Source organism: Tachypleus tridentatus, chromosome 6 (genome assembly GCF_004210375.1).
Source record: "Tachypleus tridentatus isolate NWPU-2018 chromosome 6, ASM421037v1, whole genome shotgun sequence".
NCBI lineage: Eukaryota > Metazoa > Arthropoda > Merostomata > Xiphosura > Limulidae > Tachypleus > Tachypleus tridentatus.
Genome location: NC_134830.1, coordinates 63,914,866 through 63,934,084, shown reverse-complemented (window position 1 = coordinate 63,934,084; position 19,219 = coordinate 63,914,866). Strand labels below are relative to the sequence as shown.

Genomic DNA, 19,219 nt, shown 5'->3' with positions numbered 1-19,219 from the left:
GCTATTCAGTATGAGTAAATTCCCATCTTATCAAACTCTTAATAATGCCACTGTGAAACCATCATGTTTCGTTCGTATACTAGATGGCGTATTGAAAGAAGGCAGAGAAGAGGGATGTGCTTTAGACACGACAGCCTTACGACAGAACGTTCAGAAATAGAAAATGCACTGCAAGACAAATGTCAAGAAGCACGATTGGGATAAAAAGCATGACCGGACATGGCGACATAGATTGTAACAACGTGTTGAGGCTCCAAAATCGTTTTTTATACAGTGTACAAAGTTCTCTGTGCGTAGAATTAACAAGGGTTAAATATTAAAAAATATAATTCTACCAGCCTCTAGGTTCATGCTTTATGTAATGCAAGCATATTACTTCATAAATTATTATATAAAACAGATAGAAATGCTCATTGAAAGAACTCGTAACCAGTTATTTTACATAGATGAAGGTAAAATATCGCATTACTTTTTACCCTCTCTTTAACGCGGGATACAAATTGTAGGTCAAATATTTTCTAATCATGTCCTATTGAAATGAAAGCCCGTTTTATCCTAATGTTTGTCAACAAGGATTTTCATTAATCATGTGATAAAACTAGACTAAAGTTGGTAGTTATAGTGAGCATTGTTTACAGATCAAGCAAGCTAGCTCTAGATTTGACAACACAGCCGTCATACGTCACTGCTGATTGTAGTTGTTGATCAAATTTATGTGAGAGATGAAACATTTCTAATTAATTTTGTTGCTCATGAGTTACTTTTAGTCAAAACCTTCTTCCCCCTAAAGTAACTTATCGGCACTGAATGTAGCAGATGTAGTGTGGTTGACATATTACGTTACACTGTTTACTTCCACTTTGAAGTTATTATTAGCAATGTTAAAATCAGTTGTTGTTTAAATGCCCTTTCAGGAAATATCTTGTTTCAGTTGTTTATAACATGTTCCTTTTGACTTAAGCAATTTTGTTTTTGACAGAAAAGTTAGTATTTAAAAAAAACTAAACCACTGGCTGAAGTTTACCCCCAATAAACTTGTCTCTACTTTTCATAACTTAATAGGCCCGGCATGACCGGGTGGTTAAGGTACTCGATTATTAATCTGACGGTCAATGGTTCCAAACCCTGGTCATATCAAACATGCTCGCCCTTTCAGTCATGTGGGTGTTATAAAGTGATGGTCAATCCCACTATTCGTTGGTAAAAAGAGTAGCCCACGAGTTGGCGGTGGGTGATGATGACTAGTTGCCTTTCCTCTAGTATTACACTGCTAAACTAGGAACAGCTAACACAGATATCCCTCGTTTAGCTTTGCGCGAAATTCGAAAATAAATATAACTTAATTTCTTCGTTTATCCAAACTTTCACAGTTCATGATGAAATTATGTTTTATATTTAGGCAATACATTTTACACAGATAATACCTGTTATGCTTTATAATACAGATAATTGTCTTACAAGTTTAACACAGAAAGGTGTTATTTATAATATTTTCTCATAGGAAAGTCAATAATCATTCGTATGACTGCGAAGAAATATTTAATTACAATATAAATCAAATTTTAGAAGAAGGATTATACCCATATGACATATGTTTATCACCTGCCGTCGTTTTTTATTATTTCTCATAAATCGGAGAACGAAATGTTTCTGAGGGTCGCAGGTTCGAATCTCCATTACACCAAAGATGCTCGCCATTTTAGCCGTGAGGACATTATAATATGACGGTCAATCCCACTAGTCATTGGTAAGAGAGTAGCCCAAAAGTGGGCGGTGGATGATGATGACCAGTTGCCTTCCCTCTAATCTTACACTGCTAACTTTGGACGGCGAGCGCAGATAACCCTTGTGTAGCTTTGGGTGAAATTCAAAATAAAAACTAACAAACATTATTCTGTATTACATTCAACGCTATATTTGGTGTTGCATCAGTTGTTATTGTATTATTCGAGAAGTGTGTGATATAGTCGCTTTGTTCACATAAGCACTCGACTGCTAAAATGTTTTTATTTTAAATATGTCATATAAGTGTACGACTCATTATCAGTTATTTTTCTAGGTGTATAATTATCTGAAATTGTTATGATACATTATTATCAACTCTTTATTTTGTTCAAACTTCAAGCATCTGTTGTTTTTTGTCCAACGCAATTTTTTTATCTTCTCATGCATGCATGTATGTTAAAGAAAATTAAGGGTTGGAAACACAAATTTAATGAACAGTTATAGTGCAAACAATATTCCTGATTTGCGTGTACTATTCCAATCACCAACCAATCTGTTCAGACATACAGAAAGAAACAAATAAAAAATTATAGCTACAAAAAGCATAATAACTAAATTGGAAATTAATAGATTAATTACATTTGAGTGGTTTAATTAAGTGTCTATTGGTAGTAATATTTTCCATACTTGTTTTATTTCCGCTACACGCAAGTTTCGTGCAACAGGAGACAATGTGGTAATCGATTTTTCATTACGGCTGGCCAACCCCCTGTACATACATAACAAACATATCGTTATTATGTGCACACATTACTGATACGAAGACAACATCAGGTGCTGAAACTTCCGAATCAAATCATTGGAACATCTATTACATCACATCTGATTAAAGTATTTTTCTTTATATAATTATAGTTATAGCAATTGGTTTCTACAGTTTCTATATCGTAATACTTCTTTAGATTCGTTATTCTGAGGCAGAAGATCAATCTAATTTATAAGAAATGCTATAAGACGTGAGATACAAAAATTAAGTGCACACTTCTTATATCTTTCAACAATTTTGTATTGCTTCCGTGTAACAAATAGAGGGACGAACATCTAATAATACCATGAGGTGTTTTTTTTACTGTTTTTCTTAATAATCAGTAACTAGAGTGAACTGGCTAAAAAAGTAAATGTTTAATTTTGTTTGTAATTAAGCCCAAAACTATATAATGGACTATCTGGTTTCTTGCGATGTTAGTTCACAGACATGCCACTGTGTCACTGGGGAGAAATGTTTATTTAGAATAAATGTGAACATACTTAAGTTATTTATTATTGTTTACTCAGTGGATGCAAAGACAAATCGATTTCTAAATCATTGTGTTTTCAGTTTTAGCACATTTGCATGAATTTTGCTCCTACTTTTTGTATTGATTCCAAAATAGCCTTGGTATTACTTTAACCGATAATGGTGAAAAACTGGCAGATATGCATCAGGCAAATAAAAAAAACGATAGCGAAGTTGCTAGAAGCGTATCAAACATCATACACTGATATACTTTTTAAAACAGGGCATCTTATAGATAAATAAAAAGACATACTGTCATGTGAAAAAGTTAGGACATCCTATGAAAGCCTGTATATTTTTGTAACATTTTTGGATATATAGATATTTAATCTCAATATTTAAAATATTGAGAGATTATAGGAATATAACTAAACAATTAAAACTGAAGAAAATACTTTTCAAGATCTTCTGTAAATGTAATTCTACAAAAATGCATATTCTAACTGAGGAAAAAGTTAGGACACCCCACATTTATTCCCAATTAAAATGACTCAACTCACACACAGGTGTACCACACCAGTTGCATATGATTAGAAGATCGTTACTCAGCATTTTTAATTAGGCTTGCCCTATTTAAACCTCAGACATTTAGATTGGTGTGCTCCTGACTGTTGAAGTGAAAGTGAGCACCATGGTGAGAGCAAAAGAGCTGTTTGAGGCCTTCAGAAAGAAAATTGTAGCAGCTTATGAGTCCGATAAGGGATCCCAAAAGATTTTCAAATCAGCCATTCTACTGTCCGGAAAATAGTCAACAAGTGGAGGGCTTTCAAAACACTGCCAACATGCCCAGGTCTGGTCGTCCAAGCAAGTTCACCCCGAGAGCAGACCGCAAGATGCAAAAAGAGGTCTTCAAACACCCTAACATGTCATCACGGGACCTACAGCAGGCTCTGGCTACTGTTGATGTGAGAGTGCATGCCTCTACAATCAGAAAAAGACTGCACGAGTTTAACTTGCATGGGAGGTGTGCAAGGAGGAAACCTTTGCTCCCTAAGAGAAACATCAAGGTCAGACTAAAGTTTGCCAGAGAGAATGTAGACAAAGACCAGGACTTCTGGAATAATGTTCTTTGGACAGATGAGTTCAAAATTGAATTATTTGGACACCAGAACAGAGGACATGTTTGGCGTAAACCAAATACAGCATTCCAGGAAAAGAACCTCATACCAACTGTGAAGCATGGAGGTGGAAGTGTCATGGTTTGGGGCTGCTTTGCTGCAACAGGACATGGACAACTCACAATCATAAAATCCACCATGAATTCTACTGTGTATCAGAGGGTGCTTGAGGAACATGTGAGTCCATCTGTAAGTAAATTAAAGCTGAAGTGGAACTGGACCCTACAACACGATAATGACCTAAAACATACCAGTAAATCCACCAAGGACTGGCTGAAAACTAAGAAATGGAGAGTCCTGGAATGGCCGAGTCAAAGCCCAGATATTAATTCCATTGAGATGCTGTGAGGTGATCTGAAACGGGCTGTACATGTACATGCAAGAAACCCCTCAAACATCTCACAGCTAAAAGAATTCTGCATTGAAGAGTGGGGCAAACTTTCTTCAGACCGATGTCAGAGACAGGTAGATGGCTACAAGATGCGTCTCACTGCAGTTATTTCAGCCAAAGGGGTAACACTAGCTATTAGGGGGTAGGGTGTCCTAACTCTTTCATCAGTTAGAATATGCACTTTTGTAGAATTACATTTACAGAAGATCTTGAAAAGTCTTTTCTTCAGTTTTAATTGTTTAGGTATATTCCTATAATCACTCAGTATTGTTGAAATAGATATTAAATATCTATATATCCAAAAATGTTACAAAAATACACAGGCTTTCATAGGGTGTCCTAACTTTTTCACATGACTGAAAGTAACAGCAAGGCATCTCGGCGGTTAATTTTATTAATTTGTTTGTAATCCAGCAAAAAGCTTCACAATTGGCTATCTATATTATTGCTCATCACATCTAGTTTTTAGCGCTATAAGCCTCCATACTCACTTCTGTGGGACTGTGTATAGGGGGAATGGGATCAGCTCGATAATTAAGTTATCCTGCAATCGCATGCTTTATCCTGTTTAAGTTCATACAAAAGAGAAAGTAGTTGATGTAAAGGACATTATTTTGTATTTCGTACGGTATTATTTCGAGCATACATGAAGGTTAGCCTTCCCTAATTTAGCAGTGTAACACTAGAGAGAAGGCAGCAACTTATCACCACTCACCGCTAGTTTTAGTTTGTTTTGATAACCGATAAGTAAAAGAAATTTTATGTTGTAATTTTTGACAATATGTACTCTTGAATAATGTAGAGTTTAACTTCTATTAAGTAAAAACGGGCCTGGTTTTACATAAATATATACAGCTATTCTACATGTTTCCTTATCCTTTGTTAATATTACTGGATATTGTTTTTAAAGTGGCTGAGCTCTATCAGTTTAGAGAAGTGAGAACTGTTCAGACGTGGTATTTTAATGCATGTTTAATATTCATATAATTTTCATTAACTCTTGATGAAATTACATTCCTACGAAACGTCATTTATCTGGTATCTAAAGTAAAAATTTGTTTACATTCTTACAAAACGTGAAGTAACTTATATATGAAATAAATATTTGTTTACAAAAATGACATAATAAATTTATACTAAGAAAGTTAAAAACTTTTATCACGTTAAATAAAAGTTAAACAGTATTTCATAAGAAGTTCTTTGTGATTTTCGCGTCTGTTATTCTTTTCTGAGATTTTGTTTAACTGGGTTTGGGCCAACACGAACAAGTATAAACAGTATGTTTATGCCTCTGATTATAAAATGTTTGACTTCATATTGTATAACTGAAATTATCTAAGAGATAAAAGTATGAGAATTGTTGCTATGTACAACTTAAATAATTTGTATGCTGAACACGCAAGTTTATTTATACATGTTAAACATATTACAACACTAGCTTTTCTTTTTTTTTATGTTATTGGATATATCATGCACCTATCTGAGTATAAACCGAAGACTGCACACACATGTGGACTAAATAGTAATATATTGTAGTTATAAGCCTAGTCTACTGTAATAAAGAATATAAGTCGATCTGTTGACGTATATAAATATATATGATATGACTACCACTATTAACTATTAAACTAATGATGTTCAATTGCCTAAACAGTCTAAATAGTTCCTGGTTTGTAATAAGCCTTGTAATAGATGGCATGATGTTTATATTTATATTGTAGATCATTATTTATGCACACTGTTGGTTTGGTTTCTTTTGTTTCGAATTTCGCGCAAAACTACACGAGAGTTATATGCGCTAGCCGTCCTTAATTTAGCAATGTAAGACTAGAGGGAAGGCAACTAGTCATCACCACCCACCGCCAACTCTTGGACTACTCTTTTACCAACGCATTGTGGGGTTGACCATCACATTATAATGCCCCCATGGCTGAAAGGATACAAGTCGAGTGCCTTATCCACCTAGCCATGCCGGGCCCACACGATTTGTGATTTTTTTTTACTGACCGTTTCCAACAGTCGAAATCATATTTAAGAATGGCTATTTTAAATCCGTTTTACATTAATGTAACTATTAAGCAGGTCCTGCCTGGTACTCCTTATTTGCCTCATTAATCTAGCTGTAAATATTTATTTCTGTGTATTCCAAGTATTTCCTTCAGCTGTTCTTAAGCTTTCGAGAAACTAGACATCGAGTTTTGATTCAACCGAGGAAACGTTGACACAAAATAAAAATATCAACTCATAGTAGTTATAAATACATATATATATATATATATATATACATACATTTGTGTTGCATTTCACGCAAACGGAAACCTTTTGTATTTTTATTCGTAAAATCATCACAGTACGTTTCCTTAGGATTTTTTAGTTCTATTATTTTATTCTCTCATATATACTTTATGAAAATAGAGTAAACAATTTGCCTTCTGACTGATATGGTCATTGGTCTCTCTACTGTATATGCTATTAATCGATTAATTTTAAAAAAATGTATATGTTAAAACAGACCACGTACTTTGGAGCAATATATTATTATATTATATTATATTATATTATATTATATTATATTATATTATATTATATTATATTATATTATATTATATTATATTATATTATATTATATTATATTATATTATATTATATTATATTATATTATATTATATTATATTATATTATATTATATTATATTATATTATATTATATTATATTATATTATATTATATTATATTATATTATATTATATTATATTATATTATATTATATTATATTATATTATATTATATTATATTATATTATATTATATTATATTATATTATATTATATTATATTATATTATATTATATTATATTATATTATATTATATTATATTATATTATATTATATTATATTATATTATATTATATTATATTATATTATATTATATTATATTATATTATATTATATTATATTATATTATATTATATTATATTATATTATATTATATTATATTATATTATATTATATTATATTATATTATATTATATTATATTATATTATATTATATTATATTATATTATATTATATATATTATATTATATTATATTATATTATATTATATTATATTATATTATATTATATTATATTATATTATATTATATTATATTATATTATATTATATTATATTATATTATATTATATTATATTATATTATATTATATTATATTATATTATATTATATCATTTTCAGTTTGCTAGATAATTAAATGGAGATCTAATTTGATTTCCAGGTCAGAAATCCAATGAATGAATGAATGAATACCCAATCTGCCTTACGTTACGGTCTTCTGACCTACTCTTATTTGTTTTATCTTTAGAAGAAGTAATGTTTAATGTTCTGCCTTTTGCATGATTTTAAATTGTTTTTTTTCTCAGTTCAACCAACATGTACTATTTAAAGCGCAGAATCTGATGTTTTTGTATGCTCTGTCTCTACACTGAAATTGTTTATGTAGTTGATTGCCGATGTCTCAATTATTCGCCGTTTTTCGTCATTATTAGTTGATATTTCAGTTGAGACTTTTCAGCTTCTTGTTTGTGATTGGGCAGAAATAAATCAGTGTCAATACTGGGTTTTTTCACTGGATGTAAGCAACAGAGCAAACCCTCATCAATTTCATTCGTGTGCACATCAAACGACCAGCCATTTTTTTTTCTTTCAACAAGCTTCCGTTGCTTTCCTCAAGAAGAAAGGTCGACCAACATTCTGCTGACGACCAGGCATATGATATAATGATAAATGACCTGTTGGCGGTGATTCGGCAAAATTACCTTTAAAAGGGAATTGGGTTAACCTAATAAAACGTATTTGAACATTTAACCCTACAAAGTCTGTCCCTATGTAAAGAAATACCGAAGCAAAACAAAACAAAATGCAGCTTTAGTAGAACCTAGGCATTATTTAGGTATCACAGCCTAGCCACTGTGTTAGTTTAATAAGTCCTAATGTTTAAGTAAGTTTATCTGACATGCCTGAAACCTAAAACAATATTTTATCCTCCTATAAATATCTTTATTTTTATTTAGCTCCTCATCATCCTCTTTTTAAATGTGTCAGTGCATTATCATCCTTCTCATCTCAGCTTAAGGAAGTTCCGCTCTATTAATGACTATTTTTACTTTTTTTTTGTTAATGAGAGCCTACCTGTAGGTTCGTCAGAAAATCATCTTTCCTTAAATTCTACCGTATACATCTTCTAACTGATAATTAGTAAAAGCATGTTTCAGCTGGATTCTCAATTTGTAAATTACTCCTTGGGTATAAAGACTGGATCTGAAAGAATGGAATACGTTTATTTAGGTTTCTCTTTGGTAGCTGGTTCCACCAATAAAATATTTATTTTCATGCGATGTTGTTCTGATTCAAATTGCATCTTAACTGAAATGGTTCTATTTAATAACCCATGTTTTATTGTCACGAAACGTCTGATAAAAATTTGGCGTTTAAATTATTTCTCAAATACGTTTAACAACTGCTTTATATTTTTTCTGGCGAATTTCTATACTAAAAAAAATTGCCTGTAGTCCATGGATCACTTATATTTGTACAACTTCAATGAATTCAGTTTGTGGGTTACTTTTAAATTAAATATTGTTTGAGTAACTTTATCACATTTGCCGTTTTAACCATTTTCTTAAAACTTGTGGATTGATTTTTTTAGTTACAAAAATGTTCTTAGTGTTCAAGTAATCGTTAATTTATTTAGTTAATATAAACATTTAGGGAGAGCACGATGGTCCATTCTATTTGTATTAACAATGTATGTTTCTCTTCAAAAGAGGCCAAAAATGAATCAATAGGCCTATGGTTAACATTCCTTTACCTTCACCCAAAAAACAAAACCGTTAAAATCTAATTTTTGATTACAGTTGTCCAAATAATTAATGGCTGCGAATGCTGTTGACAATTTCAAATCTAGGGACTGCTAACACTGAAAACCCTTGTATCTCTATCAGAAACATTTACTCATTAACCAGTCTCTTCAAGTGATTAACTATTGTTAATCTGAACACTTTCCCTGAAAATTGACTTAAATACCCTTTTTTTTTTTTTTATCAGAATGCAACTTATTATTCAATCAAACTTTCAAAAATCAGAAAGACATTTTACCGGTGAGACTAGTCCTCGATCAGAGAGCATCAGTATATTTGATTATTAGTTCTGATTACCTGTGGCGGACATGGCCAAGCAGAAGACGTTCCGGGCTGATCAATGTTCAACGTTCCACACTTTCATTTGCGAGTATGTTATAAAAGTAACATTTAATCAGTGATGGTTGCAATGCCGAATAAATCCCTCTGATAATGCCCCCCAGTGACACAGTGATATGTTTGTGGGCTCATATTGTTATAAATCAGGCACCGAAACCTGTAGTGGGCAAATCACAGATAGGCCTTTGTGCAGCTTTGTATATAATTACAATACAAACCCTGTGGTTATAATTCAAAATCAGGCACTGCTTTAGCTGAGCTATAAAGATTTCTCGCCTGGCCATTTAACTATGTGTCGCATTAGGTGTCAATCAGGCTTAAAATGTCAATATATGACACCTTTAACTTTTAACTAAATGTTAGTGTGATCGAAGGGCGTCACTGAGAAACTTCGAGCAGAGACAGTTAGAAATGTTTAACATAAACATCTTTCAGGGGATGAAATACATCAACTTAATTTCTTTGTAGATTAAACAAGATGTTTAAGTGATACATGTTTTAAAGACATTGAAGTTGTTATGCGAGTTTAAACCTTGTATAGTTCTATTCATTCTTAAAAAGAGAAATAAAATACGGCCTATTACTCCAGAAAACATAATTATTTAAGCCTTTCGCTGTTACAGCTTAAATAAAACCAGTTATATTTTCTGGAGTAATAGTTCAGGTTACATTTTATTTCAACTTGAAGTTACATAAAATGTTTACACAATTAACGGTTTATTTGTTGGCAAGGCCCGGCATGGCCAGGTTGGTTAAGGCGTGCGACTAGTAATCTAAGGGTCGAAGGTTCGCATCCCCGTCGCACTAAACATGCTCGCCCTTTCATCCGTGGGGGCGTGATAATATGACGGCCAAGGTATAATGTGGGGTAAAAGAATAGCCCAAAAGTTGGCGGTGGATGGTGATGACTAGCTGCCTTCCCTCTAGTCTTACACTGCTAAATTAGCGACGGCTAGCGCAGATAATCCTCGAGTAGCTTTGCGCGAAATTAAAAAAAGAAATTTTAAGTAATCTCGTTCATCGTGCAATATGAAATCAGAGATAAGTATTTAGAGAAACTAGTATTTAATACTACACAATAATCCGACAACAAAACATATTTTTAAACAAACAAGTGTTCGTTAATGAAACATTTATTTAAAGAGCTTTTTTATATGTTTACTATAATTATGTTAACAATTTCCCGTACCATTTATTGTTTGGAGCAGCGCAATCGCGGTGAAACGGTTGATAACCTGTAATATGAAACGTATTTAATTGTCGTGTGTTTGTTGTTGTTGCCTTTCTGTGTTGTTGTTTTTTTATTTTTCATCTATACTTATTTACTGTTCGTTCACATAATTATTTTGGTTGATTAATTTTTCATATAGTGTAAAGATAAAATTAAGTTTTGCCATGTCTTCTGCTTGTTTGTTTTGAATTTCGCCAAAGCTACACGAGGGCTATCTGCACTATCCGTCCCTAGTTTAGCAGTATAAGACGAGAGAGAAGATAGCTATTCATCACCACGCACCGCCAACTCTTGAGCTACTCTTTTACCAACGAATAGTGGGATTGACGATCACTTTATAACGCCACCACGGCTGAAAGACCGAGCATGTTTGGTGTGACTGGGATTCGAACCCTTGACGGTCAGATTACTAATCGAGTATCTTAAGCACCCGATCATGCAGGGTCTATTAAGTTATGAAAAGTAGAGACAAGTTTATTGGGGGTAAACATCAGCCAGTGGTTTAGTTTTTTTTAAATACTAAGTTGCTTAACTCAAAAGGAACATGTTATAAACAACTGAAGCAAGATATTTCCTGAAAGGGCATTTAAACAACAACTGGTTTTAGCATTGCTAATAATAACTTCAAAGTGGAAGTAAACAGTGTAACGTAGTATGTCAACCACACTACATCTGCTACATTCAATGCCGATAAGTTACTTTAGGGGGAAGAAGGTTTTGACTAAAAGTAACTCATGAGCAACAAAATTAATTAGAAATGTTTCATCTCTCATATAAACTTGATCATTAAGATAAAAAGCACTTTCATTTCAATAGGACATGATTAGAAAATATTTGACCTGCACTTTTTGGTGTGATAGCGATTCGACCTCACAAGCTTCAGATGACGACTCGAGCGCCTTAACCACTTGACCATGTCGGACTTGTTTATCGCGTGTTGTTGTTTAGTTGGATGACTGTTCTTAGGTACAAAGCTACAAAATGAACAACCTGTGCTTTGCCAACCACGAGTATCGAAATCCAGTTTTTAGCGTTCCAAGTCTGTAGACTTGTCGGTGAGCCACTGAAAGGTTTGTGTGTAATTAAACATACATTTAAGTCTACATTTTCTTTCAAATAATAGATGGTAGACCAGAATAAGGATAGTTTTAAATATATTCATCGCCTCAAAATATTATAATTCCATATATAATAAAAGCCCTTTGAAATCCCCGATAAAGGAGCCGAAAGTTCGCATTAAAACAGGGTTGAAACAGCATATAAAATTCTGCCTTGTTGCTATTGCTAATATATGTATAATTATTAAGGCAGAGCAACATATTATATAATAGTTAGAGGTGTGTTATTTAAAGCTGGATGACATAGCTTTGAACAAATGAGACCATAGAAGGGCTCACTTGTACTTGAAAAACGTATCATTTGTAATAAACGCCAAGGAAAAGGAAAAACAACAACTTTGTATGTCAATGCGCTTTTTCATTAAACAAATTTGAAGCTATTGTGATTATATGATTGTATAATAGTACGAAATTCAATTTTCAACATTATTTTTACAGGTAACATTAAAACATTCTGTGTCATATGCATTACAACTAGTGGTGGTTAAGTACATAATACGCAATATAAATTATTAGATTCACTCAGATTTATTTAAGGAATCATTTGTTTTTGCTTTCAAGTCTTTCTCCCTAATCTACATAATGCCTTTGACATACGACCTCGTTTTACCTTTCAGTATATAATATAAATTGTTAGTAACAATATTACTACACATCTCTTCCAACCGTTTGACGTTAAATGGAAAAGCTAGACGTCTTCGTTTTTCAACTCGGGGATCTAACCACGAAATATAGTGTTGTAATCCCTGAAAATTACCTCCAAGGCAGAGAACAGATACGTTGTTTGAGCATGTGATCTATTTATTAAAACACTGATATTTACCACATCTTTTTATTAAGTTTTACGTATTACTGTGACTCAAAGAAAAGAGGATTTCAAAACTACAAAATCTTTGAACTTGCCGTAACTATGTTAAAACCCATCGATAAATTACAAATATGTTCTACGAATCTAATGAGAGTAAAGAACATAAAGGCAAGGGGAAGATACCCAATTTACGTGAAAGATCACAAAGCTTTCTCCTTTGAAGTTGTTGCTATATAATTAATCCTAATAAAGCAATAATGTATATGTTGAAAATTAAGTTTACTAGCAGTGCAAATGACAGTGGATCAGTACTATACCCTGATCCTGATATTCATCTGTTAGCATTTCTCAGAAATACAGTAAAAATGATCTTCCCTCAAGCGAAAGCCGATGTCTGGTGACATAAACGGGCGATAATACGTTGCAGGATAATTTTTAAAAAATAAAGCAGTTTGCAAAGGATACAAGTAATTTTACGTGGAAATAATTACTCAATCTTTTAGCTCTTCATTTTCAGAAGTTTGTGGTTTTCTTAGTTGTTCGGCTATTTGTTTTCGCCCTACGAAAGCTCAACTTCAACAGCTTATGACGCTAGAATTCGGGGTTCGATCCACACGATTGTGTAGCACTGCATTAAACTAAAGAACATTCTTCTTTCTCAAGTGGGCCAGGTGGGTAAGGCACTCGACTCGTAAGCTGAGGGTCGCGGGTTCGAATCCCCGTTACACCAAACATGCTTGCCCTTTTAGCCGTGGAACGTTATGATGTGACGGTCAATTCCTCTATTCGTTGGTTAAAGAGTAGCCTAAGAGTTGGCGATGGGTGGTGATGACTAGTTGCCTTCCCTCTAATCTTACACTACTAAATTAGGGAGGGCTAGCACAAACAGCCCTTGTGTAGCTTTGAGCGAAATTCAAAACAACCAAACTAATCTTTCTCAAGCATGTCCTTAACTTTTCAGAAAACTATCAGACGTGAGATGCAAACAAATTAATGTGATAAAATTTATCAAAATATTTCCATAGAACTCTAACGCAAGATAAATGGGTAGTACGTGTTGTACATAATTCGTTAAACCGACATACATCCTAATAATTAATTAAAGTTTTGTTTGTTTACAATTAAGCGCAAAGCTACACAATGGTCTATCTTTGTTTCGTTTACCACAAATGTCGAAACTTGGGTTCTATCATTGTACGTTTGCAGACATACCGCTGTGCTACCGGGGAGACAATTCGTTAAGGACATACCACTATAATTTGTCAAATATACATTTCTAACTTTCTCTTGAGATTATTGTTAAAGCATATAAAAGAAATTATTGTATTCGAAACTGTACTTGCAGTGAACAAAGCTGACATCTCTGTTTACAAAGAAGTATTTAAACTTATATAACAGTTGCATGGAACTTATATAACAGATGGAAATATCAATGAATTATAGTTGACTAAATGAACAGAAAAAGTAACAAAAACAGGAAGTTTTTTAGCTTGTCGGATAACAAAATATAAAAGTTTTCACTCTTTTAAAAACTGTAAATGTATTTCATCCAGTCTGTTTTCATTTCCACACTACAGTTTCGTAGCTTTACCGCTGATACTGTTTTAAACAGGCAGGGCTGATATATTTTCTAAACACGATTCCCAATATAAAAAAAAAAAAGACATAAATTGGTGTAGATGTTGTACAAACATGCTTGACATGAATAGTTCATAACTCTCAAGTCCATATGACGTGAGATATAGTTTCAGAATAGATATAACTCTTTTTTTTTTTCCCCGAGATGGTTCGTTATGTCAAATATTATGGTTTCTCCTATCCAGTTTTAAGTAGAAATATATCTCAATATACCTTTATTAAATAAGTACTTGTGTTTTGTGGCTAATCACAACAATATTAATAACAGCTTCAGAATTTTACCACGAATATAAATGACGTAAATGTGATTGCTAAATTTATGTGCTTGTGGGTATTTTTGAAACAAAACTCGCATCTTCTAATTTCTAGTCTAGAAGCTGTTAAAGAAATGTAATCACACATTGATTTGTTTGTTCATTTTAAATTTCGTGCAAAGCTGCACGAGAGTTATCTGCTCTAACCGTTCCTAATTCAGCACTGTAAGATTAGAGGGAAGGCAGCTAGTTATTACCACCCACCGCCAACTCATGGGCTTATCTCTTGCCAACAAATAGTAGGAGTGATCGTTACATTATAACGCCCCATAGCTGAAAGGGAGAACATGTTTGGTACAACGGGGATTCCAACCCGCGACACTCAGCTTACGACTCGAGAGCTCTAACTATCTGATCATGGAACAAATTAATTAATACATTTCATCAAGACAGGAAAGGTAGCTCATGAGACTTTTTTCCTTTATTAGATAAATATCCTACCAAACCTTGATACGGTAGTTAGCTTGTTGAACTATGGATCTGCGAGTCTACCGATTACATCCTTTTACTGCAACAAGAAAAATCGTGCTCCGCTCTTTTGGGCCGTGGGTGTGTTATAAGGGAGACTGTCAAATCTCGCTATTCATACATGCAAAGATAACACCATAGATAGCAGTAGAATGTTAAATAGCTGTCTTCCGTCCAGTCTATCAGTCACAATTTGGGACATCTAGTGCATTAAATACATTGAGTGGCGTAACACTAATAAGTAAAACAAACAAACCTATCAAAACACTTGTAAAAGGAAAGCGAAATGAACTAAAAAGAAAAAGACACAACACTTTTCCCTTATACTGTTAAAAACGTAAAACCAAGAAAGTGCAGTCTCTGATTTTGTAACTGTTTTAAACTTCACAAACAAGAGATAAATCTTCTACATACAACATCTGTATGTGCGTCTGTCACTGAAACTGAACATTCTTTGCTTGATTTTGCTTCAGAACACACAAATTGCGTATACTGGTTTCTTTATAAACTTAACCAGACCACTTTTTATGTGCCTCCCGCTAGTACAGTGGTATGTCTCCGGATTTACAACGCTAAAATCAGGAATTCGATTCCCCTCGGTGGGCACAGCAGATAGCCCGATGTGGCTCTGCTATAAGAAAACACACACACCCCACTGTTTATATTTGGTATGGTTTGGTTGGAATTAAGCACCAAGCTGCACAATGGGCTATCTGTGTTCTGCCCACCACGGGTATTGAAACCCGGTTTCTAGCGGTGTGAGTCCTCATACATACCATCGTACCACTGGAAGAAGACACCATCTTTAAAGAAGCATCTGTTTACTCTGAGCTTAGTTCCACTGAGCTCTCTATATCCTCGTCAAATAAAATATTGATTATATCGTGACCACAAGTAAGCGATGCTGGAAATAACCTAACGCATTGAGGTACCTCATCTGATTGGTTGTAACGTGCCTGCGTTATGGACATGCGAGGTTTAATAGCGAATTTTTCAACCAAATTAAAGGTTATAGTAATTTTTTTTAGAGTTGCGAAGTTATCTGAGGTTATAAGATTCGTGCATTCCTTGAACAAAAGGCATCAACTGTTTGACAAACAAAAGGGACCATCAGTGCAGCTATTTGGTACAGGACACCAAATAAACAAAATGATTAGAAGAACTCGAGGAATTTCTTACAAACTTAGTAAACATTCGTATTTCCCAGGTCAAAAAATTCCGACAGCAAAATTACAGAAATCAAAGGAAAAAGGTATTAAAAGTGAACGAATACAGATCACTGGTATTACCGCATACAATCCATATAATTTTAACATATTCAATGTATTCTCCGCACAGATATTTTAACACTAAAACAATTCAAGATCTGAAGAATATTATAGCTTCAAAACATAATACACAGTCCAAGGTAGCAAAAGAACTTTTAAAAACTTTAAACACGTTCAAAGTTCACGAAGAGGAAGAAAAGCGCAAGAAACGATGCGACACATGTAAGCACCTATAAACCGGGAAATAATCATCTTTACATCACGAAAACCCTTTAAAGTTAATGCTAAAATGAACTGTAAATCTGAATTTTTTTGTATATTGTATAATAAGGTTCGAACCACAGCGGAAATTACATCGGTCAACGTGGAAAGAAACTGTGTGTAAGTGAGAGTGCAAATTCAACGAATATAAAATCGGGATCCATCAACACGTAATATTTCACGAAGTGAACACTTTGACATTTGTTGCAACGGACAGTTTCCAAGTTCTCATTTCGAAATAGTTAAATAGAGCAAATAGCGAAAGACAATTTAAACCAGCCAACAGTTATTGTTACAAATATTAAGTTCGTATATGTTTTTGTCTCATTTTAATTATTAACTTGTGCCTTCAATTTACTTTCTTTTTTCATTTGTGACGTCTTATTTAGTGCTATTATTAATGTTATTTCCTTCCTCTGTAGGTCAGAGTTAAGTTTAGGGACTTCATCATTAAAATGTGTAGCTTTGTGATAAAAAAAAAGAAACAATAATAATTATTAATGTTAAAATGTCTAACATGGACAAAAGCGTTTACATTAAATACATTATTTAATTAATGAAATCATTCATCAAGTTATTCTGAAATAAACCATTGTAATGTATTTCATTACTATCTTCCCAGGCTAGGACAGCGTTAAGTCTACAAATTTACAACCCTAAGATTAGAAGTTCGATTCTCCTCGGTGGTCACAGCAGATAGCTCCATGTGGCTTTGCTATAAGAAAGACACACATCTGTATCGTACTTATGAACTTTTCACTATATATATGTATAAATCAACATTAAGTAAAAGTTGGAAGTGATTTTAATAAATGATTGATATGTTAAAACCCAGTTAATCTATTTACCCTTCATCAGTTTTAAAATTATCTTTAATATATTATTTAATGATATTATAAACCAAACACATTTGGAAAAATATCTTGACCCTGAAAGCCATGTTCATATTGAAAACGTCTAAACAGTAATAAAGCACGTATTGTTATACTCTATATAATTTCTTATGAGCTTACAATTGCTCTAGGTATAGCTTGAGCGAGTAGTTCGTTAAAATAAACGTAAATACTAACAAAAATTGTGCTATTTCTTCGTTTAGATTTTTGTATAAAACCAGACAAAGGCTATATGCACATAGCCGTCCCTAATTTAGTTAGACAGAGGACAGCTGCTCAATAGTACCCACCGCCAACTCCTTGGGTACATGTTGTTCAACCGAATAGTGGGATCATTGTTATCATTTACTCATGACTAAAAAGTACAGATAGTTTTTTTTTCCCCTCTTGCAAACATAGTTGAACCATAAACCCTCGGATTCACGGTATGGGCATGTTAACTGCTAGGTCACACCCAGTCGAACAAAATATACATTATTTTTATCGGAATTACCTATACATTTAATGTTAATAATATTTTGTTCCAAAAGAGAAGTAGACCAGTACCAGGCTTTATTCAGTTTCGCTCATGTTTTGTTTGAACAGCGTATAACATGCAAGTTCTAAAAAAATATTATCATAATACAGTGGTACCTCGGTTCTCGAACGACTCCCATCTCAAACAATTCGGTTTTCGAACAAATTGTTCGAGAAAAAAAATGTCTCGGTTGTCGAACATAAACTCGGTTCCCGAACCAAGCTGTCGTGGCCCGATCCCCCGAAATAACCCAACTGATGACCCGAACGACCCTTCGACCATTTTCGACCCATGCCAAGTTGCCCAAAACATTTTACCCGCACCTGTCGCTCAGTCCACACTCCCGCTAAAATCTGCTGTGAACGTTCTCGTTTTTATTTTTATTTTTTAAATATCCTGATTAAATAAGTCACCGTGGGATCAAAGAAGAAGAATGAAAGCAGCAAACCAAAAAGAAAAGTTGTTAGAGCCACAATAGAGGTGAAAAAAGATCTCAAAGCGAATTATGATAGTGATGTTCGCGTGTTTGGTATGGCGAAGTCTACAGTCTGCACCATGCTGAAAAATAAAGAGGTCATCAAAGAAGCTGATGTTGCAAAAGGAGTGACAGTGCTTACGAAACAAAGATCACAAACAATGGAAGAAGTAGAAAAACTGTTGTTGATTTGGGTAAACAAAAACAGTTAGCTGATGATAGCATTTCTGAGACCATCATTTGTGAGAAAGCAGAGCACTTGCATGCTGGCCATCTGAAAAACACCCCTGGAACGAGTGCTGATACAAGTGATGCCTTTAAGGCTAATAGGGGGTGGTTTAAAAATATAGGAAGAGAAGTGGCATACATAGTGTGGTTATACATGGGGAGGGTGCCAGGCAAAAA

At 33.5% G+C, this 19,219-nt stretch overlaps 1 protein-coding gene across 3 annotated transcripts in view; it reads left to right on the top strand.

The window, feature by feature from the left end:
• LOC143252689 (cell adhesion molecule Dscam1-like) overlaps positions 1-19,219 on the top strand; it is a 125,489-nt gene that overhangs the window by 51,533 nt on the left and 54,737 nt on the right. The window lies entirely within an intron of this gene.